This window comes from Oncorhynchus keta, chromosome 12 (assembly GCF_023373465.1).
Source record: "Oncorhynchus keta strain PuntledgeMale-10-30-2019 chromosome 12, Oket_V2, whole genome shotgun sequence".
Lineage (NCBI taxonomy): Eukaryota > Metazoa > Chordata > Actinopteri > Salmoniformes > Salmonidae > Oncorhynchus > Oncorhynchus keta.
Window position 1 is genome coordinate 44,160,137 of NC_068432.1, and position 11,960 is coordinate 44,172,096.

The 11,960-nt window shown below is 41.3% G+C and overlaps 1 protein-coding gene across 7 annotated transcripts in view; it reads right to left on the reverse strand.

The window, feature by feature from the left end:
- Positions 1-11,255, reverse strand: part of LOC118374857 (spermatid perinuclear RNA-binding protein-like) — a 228,398-nt gene extending 217,143 nt beyond the window's left edge. For 3 of the 7 annotated variants that reach the window (XM_052458430.1, XM_052458424.1, XM_052458426.1), the window contains exon 1: positions 10,042-10,212. The gene's annotated coding sequence lies outside the window, so the exon portion shown is untranslated. Of the gene's footprint in view, positions 1-10,041; positions 10,213-10,993 lie in introns of those variants that run through there. The other 4 variants (XM_052458425.1, XM_052458428.1, XM_052458431.1 and 1 more) reach the window with 3 other exon arrangements.
- Between the last annotated feature and the right edge of the window lie 705 nt (positions 11,256-11,960).

Here is an 11,960-nt window from a genome sequence, read left to right on the forward strand (position 1 = left end):
GCGCCAACAGTGTGGGTGCAATAATTGAATAACAACAAAAATGTATTTTGCAACAGTTGCGCACGCAACGTGTCCGGTTTGGTGAGCATGTAAGACCCTCACAAACTTGTACAGATGCACAAATGAGAGCATCCTGACTGGCTGTATCACTGTCTGGTATGGCAACTGCACCCCCGGCAACCGCAGGGCACTCCAGATGGTGGTGCAGTCTGCCCAACGCATCACCGGGGGCACACCTAGAGACTGAAAAAACGCTTGTATCTCAAGGCCATCAGACTGTTAAATAGCCATAACTAGCCAGCTACCACCCAGTTACTCAATCCTGCACCTTAGAGGCAGCCTTATATACATTGACATGGAATCACTGTCCACTTTAATAATGAAACACTAAGTCACTTTAATAATGTTTACATACTGCTTTGCTCATCTCATATGTATATACTGTATTCTATTTTACTGTATTTTAGTCTATGCCACTCCAACATTGCTCGATCTAATATTGATATATTTCTTAACATGTGTGTATTGATGTGAATTGTTAGATACTACTGCACTGTTGGAGCTAGGAACACAAGCATTTCGCTACACCCGCCATAACATCTGCTAAAAATGTGTATGTGACCAATAACATTTGATTTAAATATGTGAAACCTGAACATTTTACTTACCTTCCATCAAAGCAGCCTAGCCTAAATCCATTTCTATAAATGTGGCGGAAATTATTTTATAAAGACTTCTATATGCATTGAAATAAGTAGCCTATTTCTCTCCTGTTGTATTGGTTTTCAAATCAACTTTATTTCATCATCCAGTAGCCAAAGGCATAATCCTAGTCATATTAGCAACCCATGCTAATTGTCGACAATCCTAGTCATATTAGCAACCCATGCTAGTTGTCGACAATCCTAGTCATATTAGCAACCCATGCTAGTTGTTGATAATCCTAGTCATATTAGCAACCCATGCTAGTTGTCGATAATCCTAGTCATATTAGCAACCCATGCTAGTTGTCGATAATCCTAGTCATATTAGCAACCCATGCTAGTTGTCGATAATCCTAGTCATATTAGCAACCCATGCTAGTTGTCGATAATCCTAGTCATATTAGCAACCCATGCTAGTTGTTGATAATCCTAGTCATATTAGCAACCCATGCTAGTTGTTGATAATCCTAGTCATATTAGCAACCCATGCTAGTTGTTGCATCTTTAGATCTCCCATCTTTCCAAATTTCAAATTGATATTTTCATCTGTCACATGAACCAGCTCGTGTGTGTGGTGTAAGAGAAAAAAAACAAGAAGAAAGAGCTAAACTATGACATCGTCACATTATAAGCACAGCAATGCGCACAAGGCAGTAGGCTACGCGCAAATGTTCGTTCCGTAATGCAATTTGCGGGAAAACACTTGTCTAAAGGGCACTGCACATGTGAGCTGTTTCATGTGACAGAGATGAAAATATCAGTTAGAAATTTAGGAGAGGAGATATAACAGGCTATGTATTTATGTATTAAAAAGTTTAGGTTTAAAACAATTACGTTTATGTTTTCAAAATGAATACGGCCTCCAGTTCATTGCAAAGTGGTGTGTGACGTGCTGATGAAGCCTGTTTTCAGTTGTCGTTTGATGGGAACTCGGAACACTGAATTATGCAAATGAACCTATAGACCAATAAGCATGACCAGTCAAATACATTTACATCGACTGGTATTTCCATCAAAGAAAAGGCTAAAATGCATTATTTCACAATATGACTTGTTTTTGTTCTTTTTACTTATTGGATTCTTTGGGGGCAATTACCGGGTTAACGGGGTCCTGTAAATTAAAATGCTGCTGGTCAAATGTCTGGCGCCACATTTTCCTAACGGAAACCCTGACACACAAGCGCACACACACAGCCTCGGGGAGGATACTGACTTGGCCTTCAGCTCTTAAAAGAGCTGTTTAGAATCTTCCTGCTCTTAGCCAGCCTGGCTAAAACCTGCTGACTCAGTGATGCTATCTCTCTTAACCTCACAAACAGACACACCTATTCTCCAGCCTCCACTTCACTCTTCTCCATCTGACTGCATCCATACACAAGAGAAGAAAAAATGTTTGTGTCATGCAAAAAAAATACAACAAACAATATAACGTCTGATCTTCCCGACTGGCCAGAGAACAATGGCTACGATGCTTCTCAGTTTCAGACAGTTTCTGCTGACCAACCTCAGGAGAGAAAAAAGAAGAAGCAGACAGACCTTAACTGCCATGGCCTGGACACTGACAGAGGGAAAAAGCTCATATTCACTCCCACCGTTCACATTTCCTATCACCTCTGCATGGAATGCAGGAAGAGATCCAATCAGGAGGAAGGAGAAGACACGGAGCAAGTGTGAGAGATGCAGAGAGAGAGGGAAGGAAAAGGGAGAAAGAGAAGAGGGGGGGGGCAGAGAGAGAGGGAAGGAAAAGGGAGAAAGAGAAGAGGGGGGGGGCAGAGAGAGAGGGAAGGAAAAGGGAGAAAGAAGAGGGGGGCAGAGAGAGAGGGAAGGAAAAGGGAGAAAGAGAAGAGGGGGGGAGAGAGATTGAGAGAAGAGGGAGAGAGAGAAAGGAGAGAGAGAAATAGTAGGGAGAGAGATACTAGGGAGAGAAAGAGATGCAGAGAAAGAGGGAGAGAGACGCAGAGAGAGAGAGAGATGGGTGAGAGAGTAGGGAGAAAGAAGAGAGAGAAAGAGTGAAGGTAGGAGAGAGTAGAGAGAATGACAGAAGGGAGAGAGAGCGAGCGAGCGAGACAGAAGTATATCTAATGTATGACCACATTAGAGATAATTGCCACAGATCTGCAAGCACAGCAGCTAATTTTGTGGGCCGTTGTCATGAGAAAAGGGCAGCAAGTGGAGCACAGACAACATTGTAAATACAACATATTAGTGATGCACCGATGACATTTTTGGCCGATACCGATATTTTCCTTGACAAAAAACCTGATACCGATACATTTTAGCAGTCTCAAGCATTCTAGTACAAGTAAATATTTAACACACACACACACGGACGCAGCGGTCTAATGCACAGCATCTCAGTGCAAGCGGCGTCACTACAGTCCCTGGTTCGAATCCAGGCTGTATCACATCCGGCCATGATTGGGAGTCCCATAGGGCGGCGCACAATTGGCCCAGCGTTGTCCGGGCCATCATTGTAAATAAGAATTTGTTCTTAACGGGCTTGCCTAGTTAAATAAAAGTTATATACACACACTGACCAAAAAGTTATTTTGTTGGCATTTACGTAAGTCCCTATTACCAGTAAAACATCATCAAAACCCATTTCTTTCAAAACCCCCTTACTTGCTGTGCTGTTTCGTTGTTCAGTCGCTTCATTCTCAACCAGGACTTCTATGGAACGCCGTCTGGGTCTTTGTGTGTCAAAAAAGAAACGTCAAATAACATCATCTGTTTCAGTAGCTACAGTTAGCTAGGTGTCATCATCTAAAATAACCCTCATTTATAAGACAGTTCTTATTTGATTAATGGTGGTCGGGACCATCTATGTGAAGCTAGCCACAATAAGGATTAGCCACAATTGTGGACTTTGCAGTTAGCCTTCAAAATAAAAGTATGGAATAATTCTACTATTTGTATTCATTTGCATCACTGTCAATGACACTTTTATTTTGATGGAAATCTGCAAATTCCACTATTGTGCCTAATTCTTATTGTGGCTAGCGTCACAACACATAACCCTCTTCGGTCGAGCCTCAGTAGCCAGATGAAGCTAGCTGGCTGCTTATAACATTAGCTTTGGGCAACAGGGTTAAGTAGCTATTTATTTTCTTGAATTGAAGTTCAATTTCAATAGGAGAACAACAAGTGGCAACCTAGCTAATACTTACTCACAAGGATTCCTAAATCATTGCTAAGAATAATGAAAATGACTGCAGTTTCTACTGGTCATTGTTTTCAGGCTGGTTGTATTGGTGCTAGCTAGATACTAAATTAAAGCTAACTACCCCAGAAGTTGCGGTCGAACAAATGATGCTTTATTACCTACGCGTTATTGTAAACACATCGTTCGTGTCCGGGGTTTGCTTGTTTGCAGAATTTTATGTACAGCTTTCACAGTGTTACTGTATCTTTTAGGACACGCAAAGACCCAAACGGCATTACATAGTATGTATGTCGTGAAGCTAATAGCAGTGATGCTATTAATGTGTAACTCCGGCAGGGCAACATCTGAAAAATAGCGGACTTGGTAGTGTGTACCGGTGCTCGACCAGTCAGCGAAAGCCAACATCACCCACGACAGACAATGGTTGATTGTCATGGGCAATGAATTCCATTATCTTGGTGTTAATGGATTTCGCCTTTGAGTTGTCTCGCTGAAATTGTCTTACCCTTTCAAATGACTGCTGGACGTGTTGACTGCTCGATCCACACAGCAGACATTGTGGGCTAGGTGAGGAATGCTGTGTTGCACGTGTAGCGCAACATTTGAAGTGGCGTTATTACGTCACGTACCTACATTATATAGGTATGCACAGCAGCTTTGACATCTGTTTTTAACATCGCCGTTAAACTAGACATCGGTCGATACCGATGTTGGCATTTTTAGCTAATATTGTCTGATTCCGATATGTTCACCAATATATCGTGCATATCCTAAACCTATATTTATCTGTTTATTTATTTTCCAATTTATACTTCAACTATTTGCACACTGTACATATAAAATAATATAACATTTGAAATGTATATATTCTTTTAAAACTTTTGTGAGTGTAATGTTTACTGATGGTTTATTTCCCTTTTGTTTATTGTCTATATTCCATCTGTTTTGGCAATGTAAAATGTCCCATGCCAATAAAGCCCTTTGAATTGAGAGACAGAAGGAAGAGAGAATTGAGAAAGGCCGCCGTAGACAGACCTGGCTCTCAAGAGAAGACAGGCTATGTGCACACTGCCCACAAAATGAGATGGAAATTGAGCTGCACTTTCTAACCTCCTGACAAATGTATGAGCATATTAGAGACACATATTTCCCTCCAATTGCGCAGACCCACATACCCAATTTTGATAAAATCCCATATCTTTTGGATGAAATACCAGCGTGCCGTCACAACAGCAAGATTTGTGACCTGTTCCCACAAGAAAAGGGCAACCAGTGAAGAAAAACACCATTGTAAATTCAACCCATATTTATGTTTATTTACTATCCCTTTTGTAATTTAACTATTTGCAAATTATAAAACATTTGAAATGTCTTTATTCTTTTGGAATGTTTGTAAGTGTAATGTTTGCTGTTAATTTCACTTTTGTTTATTATCTATTTCACTTGCTTCGGTAATGTAAACATGCCCATAAAGCCCTTAACCTCTTGCTCCTACCTGGGCGTCCCATCTAGAGCTCTGGAAATGCACTACGCTAAATGCTAATAGTATTAGTTAAAACTCAAACGTTCATTAAAATACACATGCAGGGTATTGAATTAAAGCTACACTCGTGAATCCAGGCAACAAGTCAGATTTTTAAAATGCTTTTCGGCGAAAGCATGAGAAGCTATTATCTGATAGCATGTAACACCCCAAAAGACCCGCAGGGGACGTAAACAAAATAATTAGCACACAAACCGCACAAATAAAATATAAAACATTCATTACCTTTGACCATCTTCTTTTTTGGCACTCCTAGATGTCCCATAATCACTATTGGGTCTTTTTTTCGATTAAATCGGTCCATATATAGCCTAGATATCGATCTATGAAGACTGTGTGATAAACGGAAAAAAATAGCGTTTCATAACATGTCATTTTTTTAAATTCAAAAAGTCGACGATAAACTTTCACAAAACACTTCGAAATACTTTTGTAATGCAACTTTAGGTATTAGTACACGTTAATAAGCGATAAAATGTCAATTCTATAGGTGTCTGTCTCGAAAAAATGTCTGGAGAGAGCTCGACCAAAACATCCAGTCGGAGACCGGAGGGAATCGATTCCCTTGATTCGGTTAGACCAAGAATCAAAGCTGAATCAAATGACAAGACTCTAGACAACGTGTGGAAGCTGTAGGCACTGCAACCTCGGCCTCATTTAATTCGGTTCACTTTGAACAATTCCTTGAAGTCGCGCATGGATATTTATTTCCATTTTCAGTGATCAGATTTTCCTGCACTTTTCGATGAAACGCACTTTTCGATGAAACGCACGTTCTGTTATAGTCACAGCCGTGATTTAACCAGTTTTATAAACGTCTGAGTGTTTTCTATCCACACATACTAATCATATGCATATACTATATTCCTGGCCTGAGTAGCAGGGCGCTGAAATGTTGCGCGATTTTTAGCAGAATGTTCGAAAAACTAGAGGGTCGACTTAACAGGTTAAAATGAAATTGAATTGAGAAAGAGAAGAGAGACTCACATACAGTGGGGCAAAAAAAAGTATTTAGTCAGCCACCAATTGTGCAAGTTCTCCCACTTAAAAAGATGAGAGGCCTGTAATTTTCATCATAGGTACACTTCAACTATGACAGACAAAATGGGAGGGGGGAAATCCAGAAAATCACATTGTAGGATTTAATGAATTTATTTGCAAATGATGGTGGAAAATAAGTATTTGGTCACATACAAACAAGCAAGATTTCTGGCTCTCACAGACCTGTATTGTAGACCTGCACCAGGCTGGGAAGACAGAATCTGCAATAGGTAAGCAGCTTGGTTTGAAGAAATCAACTGTGGGAGTAATTATTAGGAAATGTAAGACATACAAGACCACTGATAATCTCCCTAGATCTGGGGCTCCACGCAAGATCTCACCCCGTGGGGTCAAAATGATCACAAGAACGGTGAGCAAAAATCCCAGAACCACACGGGGGGACCTAATGAATGACCTGCAGAGAGCTGGGACCAAAGTAACAAAGCCTACTATCAGTAACACACTACGCCGCCAGGGACTCAAATCCTGCAGTGCCAGACGTGTCCCCCTGCTTAAGCCAGTACATGTCCAGGCCCGTCTGAAGTTTGCTAGAGAGGATTTGAATGATCCAGAAGAAGATTGGGAGAATGTCGTATGGTCAGATGAAACCAAAATATAACTTTTTGGTAAAAACTCAACTCGTCGTGTTTGGAGGACAAAGAATGCTGAGTTGCATCCAAAGAACACCATACCTACTGTGAAGCATGGGGGTGGAAACATCATGCTTTTTGGGGCTGTTTTTCTGCAAAGGGACCAGGACGACTGATCCGTGTAAAGGAAAGAATGAATGGGGCCATGTATCGTGAGATTTTGAGTGAAAACCTCCTTCCATCAGCAAGGGCATTGAAGATGAAACGTGGCTGGGTCTTTCAGCATGACAATGATCCCAAACACACCACCCGGGCAACGAAGGAGTGGCTTCGTAAGAAGCATTTCAAGGTCCTGGAGTGGCCTAGCCAGTCTCCAGATCTCAACCCCATAGAAAATCTTTGGAGGGAGTTGAAAGTCCGTGTTGCCCAGCAACAGCCCCAAAACATCACTGCTCTGGAGGAGACCTGCATGGAGGAATGGGCCAAAATACCAGCAACAGTGTGTGAAAACCTTGTGAAGACTTACAGAAAAGGTTTGACCTCGTCATTGCCAACAAAGGGTATATAACAAAGTATTGAGATAAAGTTTTGTTATTGACCAAATACTTTATTTTCCACCATAATTTGCAAATGAATTAATTAAAAATCCTACAATGTGATTTTCTAGAGAAAAAACATCTCATTTTGTCTGTCATAGTTGAAGTATACCTATAATGAAAATTACAGGCCTCTCATCTTTTTAAGTGGGAGAACTTGCACAATTGGTGGCTGACTAAATAATTTTTTTCCCCACTGTACATCTCAGTCACATCAAGAGTGACTGAGGAAAATGATCCCTTTCCATCTATTAGGCAAACCTGCATACAGAACACATACAGTATGCCTACAAACAAACACAAGGCTGAGTTCTCCATAGTAAAAACTGTTTTTAAAGTCTAAATGTGTGTGTGTGTGTCCTATAAATCACATTGACTCCAACATCTAGTCCAGGGTCAACATAAATTATATTAATGGAAGATAAGCCAATACCAAGAGTCATCCAATCACCTCTCTGTATCCACGGCAATGACAACTAAAACTGTATGGTGCTGTACTCCCCTTTTAATAATGACAACTGAAACTGTATGGTGCTGTACTCCCCTTTTAATAATGACAACTGAAACTGTATGGTGCTGTACTCCCCTTTTAATAATGACAACTGAAACTGTATGGTGCTGTACTCCCCTTTTAATAATGACAACTGAAACTGTATGGAGCTGTACTCCCCTTTTAATAATGACAACTGAAACTGTATGGTGCTGTACTCCCCTTTTAATAATGACAACTGAAACTGTATGGTGCTGTATACGAGAGGAGGGCTGCTGTATATGAGAGGAGTGCTGCTGTACTCCCCTTTTAATAATGACAACTGCTGGCCGTTTATTGAGCTCATAGGATGGGTAAACAGTTACACACTGTATATCTAAATTCTATGAGTGTCTTCACATTTTCTCTGACTCCAAGTGAGAACCACTTGGCCAGAAATCTCTGCAGTGTATGAACTAAGCATCATACGCACATCCCACGGGGCACTCAATAGGAGAAAACAAAAAGGCCATGGAGTCATCCAAGTGGCAGTAAATGTGACAGAGGGTCTTTCTAAAGTGACAAAGCTCTGAACTTTAACCTTTACCCCATGGGAACACAACATCTCTCTCGCTCTATTCAGATGGCCATTGGAGTCCACTCCAGCACCAAAACCTGCTCATTTGTGACACTTGAAAAAGCAGGTAGGTTGGAAGAAGCTACATGTAAGCATATTGCCCAATATTTCAAATCTGTCATTCTGTGAATTTGTTATGTAAAGGTAATCAGATTCACTCATTTAAAAAAAAAAAACATTTTTGGCACCACACATCTATGCCCACAAACTATTTGCTATTTCTGCCAGCAAAAAGAGCCATTTAGAGCATTACGCTAAACTCACACTCACTTGCTTGCACACACACACACACACACACACACACACACACACAGACACACACAGACACACAGCAATGAGGAAGAGATGAGAGGGACACAAACCTCAATGAGGAAATAAGCCCCAGTGTTTTTCTCTTTGTTCCCAGACACTCATGTTGGAGTTTCACAGAGAACATGGCAATGAAACTGTGAAACCATGACAATAAAGCAATATACTAGTTTGTTTACTTTAGACCTTGATTTGTTTACTCGAGTATTGCTTACAGACATCAGAAAGAGCGCAGAGCACAGTCAAAACAGCATAACCAGAAGTAAAACATTTCAAATACATTTACCAAGACACGCCACAAACACAATGCGTTCATTTTAACCATTTCTAGTACTAATTTTGATAACGATTCATTTAAAATTGTTATATGTTATGAAGCAACTGCTGACAGTTTAGTGTTGATATGATTTAGCCATAGTAGTACTAGCTACTAGCCTAAACACTCCTCTTAATAGCCTATTCACTGCGGAAGTACTGACACCTGCTCCAGTAGGTGATGTTATAACACCGTCTATTGATGGCTGCTTTTGTGAGCAAACAAATATTCACATGTATATGAAGTTACTAGTGTCAAAAAGGTGACAAATGGATTAGTCGGTCCTATAGAAATACTCGTCCAAACAGCACAGGTGGTGAAAACATCGACGTATAGCGAGTGAGTATATCATTTGCTTTGGCTAGTTTACTTGATAGTCAAAAAAGTTATTTGTTCGTTATTTACATTTACCATTAGAGTTTATTAAATTAGCAACAATGTACCAATTCACAAAACAGTATATTTTCCTTAGTTGTCTAGAACAATTACACAGTTGTTACAAAGTTAGCAAGCTACAACAGATACACCGACACAGGTCCCGGTGACCCTACACGCCACTCCGTCGAGAGTTCGAGCTTGCTACAGACCGGAGCCCACAACAACCCGCAAGCTGAATGACTACTTTATCCCCGAACAAAACGGGTTCGATGTCAAATATATTATGACTACTTACGGTTGAAGTGTTACTGAAGTGGGAAAAGATATCCAAACACACGTTGGTTGATAACAGGTACCGTTCTGATCGCTGGTAGGACCAAAAACCAAGTGCCGACGTTCAGCGACAGAGCTCGCACGTTTGACACCAGCACGACCCGCCTGCTCGTTTCTTTCTTGCACGGAATTCAAAGATGAATGGTAACTGCGCATGCGTGGACAGGATCAGTTGATTATGAGCGCCAGCACTGGGTATACTGACAGGATGGGTAGACAGTGGCATGGTGCACGGAGATCAAAACATCAAGCTGAACTATATCACAGCCATATAAACTACTAGAAATAACATGTCTATACATTTACTTGGCAAATGTGTAGTAAGAGCTGCACTACTCACATTAACACATAGGATATTGATTAAGACAAACTTAATACGGGGACTTCAATTACTGCCCTGTGGCATTTGTATGGGAACATTCTTTTTTTGATAAATAAGTTTATTTTGTGCAAGAAATGTCTCATTTCAGGCTATTTGTGTCTCCATTCAAAATGAGCATTGATTTCTTCCAGCCACACAGTCTAATAAATAATTTAAGTAGGTTATAGCAGCCTGCCTCGCTGCACCAACAAATAGACTATTCTCACAATAGCAGGGGCGTCAAATTAAATGATAGGATAAAGTTCAATTAGCATACTTGAATTCAATGGTTCGGAGAGGGCTCAGAGGTGGGATTACGAGGCTGTGTTAACTATCAATACTTTATGACGCTTGATTGAGGAGCATAGCAAATCCCACGGTACCGTTGCCTAATAGCCTACAATGCCTGTGCTAGCGATGTTCGTTCTTTGGATCGGAATTCACTATGCCCGCTTGTAGCCTCACAAAAATCACAGAGACAACAACCAACCTCTGACCATTCCGACCGCATCCACAAAACGGCAGCATAAATGTGTGATGATAAATCAATTACCGTAATAGCTTGGTTTCAGTCCCCGCCCGGTACCTTTAGCCTACTTCCAGTTAAATGTGCGTTCCCCTGCACCTCGAGCTGCCTGTCCCCATATCACTCAGACAGCGGCTTTGTTCACGTGGTAATGTGTGCTTTTCCTAATTGGAGGACCAGGACTCGCTGAAACTGCCATTGCCCCCTTCCTCTCCGCACCTGTTCAGCCTAGCAGGACGATTGACGGATGGAAACAGCAAACTCGGTAATAATACCGTTCCCAGCTGAGCCCACTGTATAGGAGCCGCTCTATATGAAGGGCTACAGTGAATAGTATGTAACTTGACTTTAGCGCATTGCCTGGTGAAGGAGGAAGCTTGGTGAGGGGGCGAATCGTTTGGGACGCTATAAAAAAAATGTCTCACTATCCATGTATATTACTGCGACACTATGCCAGAGAACCCTGCTGTGAGGCCAGGACAAAAGGGATGCTACAGCAACGCTTTTTATGTATAAGGAAACCTATTATGCTCCCACACAAGCACCACTTTTCAAGGTTCATATTACATCAGATATTACACTATATAATATAATGAAATAAACAACCCATAAAAATTACTCCACCCCCCCCCCCACACACACACACACACACACACACACAGAAGGAGACAGGAAGGCTCTTTAAACAGGCTTCTGAGGGACATTTGAGTGTACAGTTGCAGGAGTACAGGAACCGTTTCACAGCGGGGTGTGACTCTTCAGGCCCCACTTCAGGCATGCAGCACAGCACTCTGGTCTGTCTGGTCTCTCCTGTGGAACAGCATACCTAAGATATACACACAGTAGTCTACACACACCCACACACAGGCGCAGTGCACACTGTGTCCTTTCTCTTTTACAAAAACATTTGACACGCAATAATTGCACTTTTATTACACAGTAGGCTACACACACACACACAGGCCTACACACACGGACGATCGCACACACACAC